The sequence below is a fragment of the Penaeus monodon genome, chromosome 15 (genome assembly GCF_015228065.2).
Source record: "Penaeus monodon isolate SGIC_2016 chromosome 15, NSTDA_Pmon_1, whole genome shotgun sequence".
NCBI classification, from domain to species: Eukaryota; Metazoa; Arthropoda; class Malacostraca; order Decapoda; family Penaeidae; genus Penaeus; species Penaeus monodon.
In genome coordinates this window covers 10,755,262-10,755,624 of record NC_051400.1, presented here as the reverse complement: position 1 = coordinate 10,755,624, position 363 = coordinate 10,755,262, and positions in this window count along the sequence as shown.

Here is a 363-nt window from a genome sequence, read left to right as displayed (position 1 = left end):
TCTACAACTTCATTTCCGATTTTCATTTGTTCTCAAGTAAATGTCTATTTTCTTTTCATCCTTTTCCTTAACATTTTCTTCTTTTGACTTAACTGGTTTCCTTTCCGTTGTCTCTCTAAACACTTCTTCGCGAATTTCAAATTATGAACACATTCCTTCCTTCTTTCTCTCTAAAACCTTTTTCTTCTAATATTTTAAATTATCGCCTGTCGTTCTCTAATTCATCACCATTTCTTCGTTTTGTGATGTCTGGTATCATCTTCTCTCCCTCCTCCTCCTGCCTACACGAGGTAACAGTTCTGGCATATATTCCTGAAGCTATGCTATAGAACTTTGAAAGGTATTTCGAAAAAAAGGAAGGCG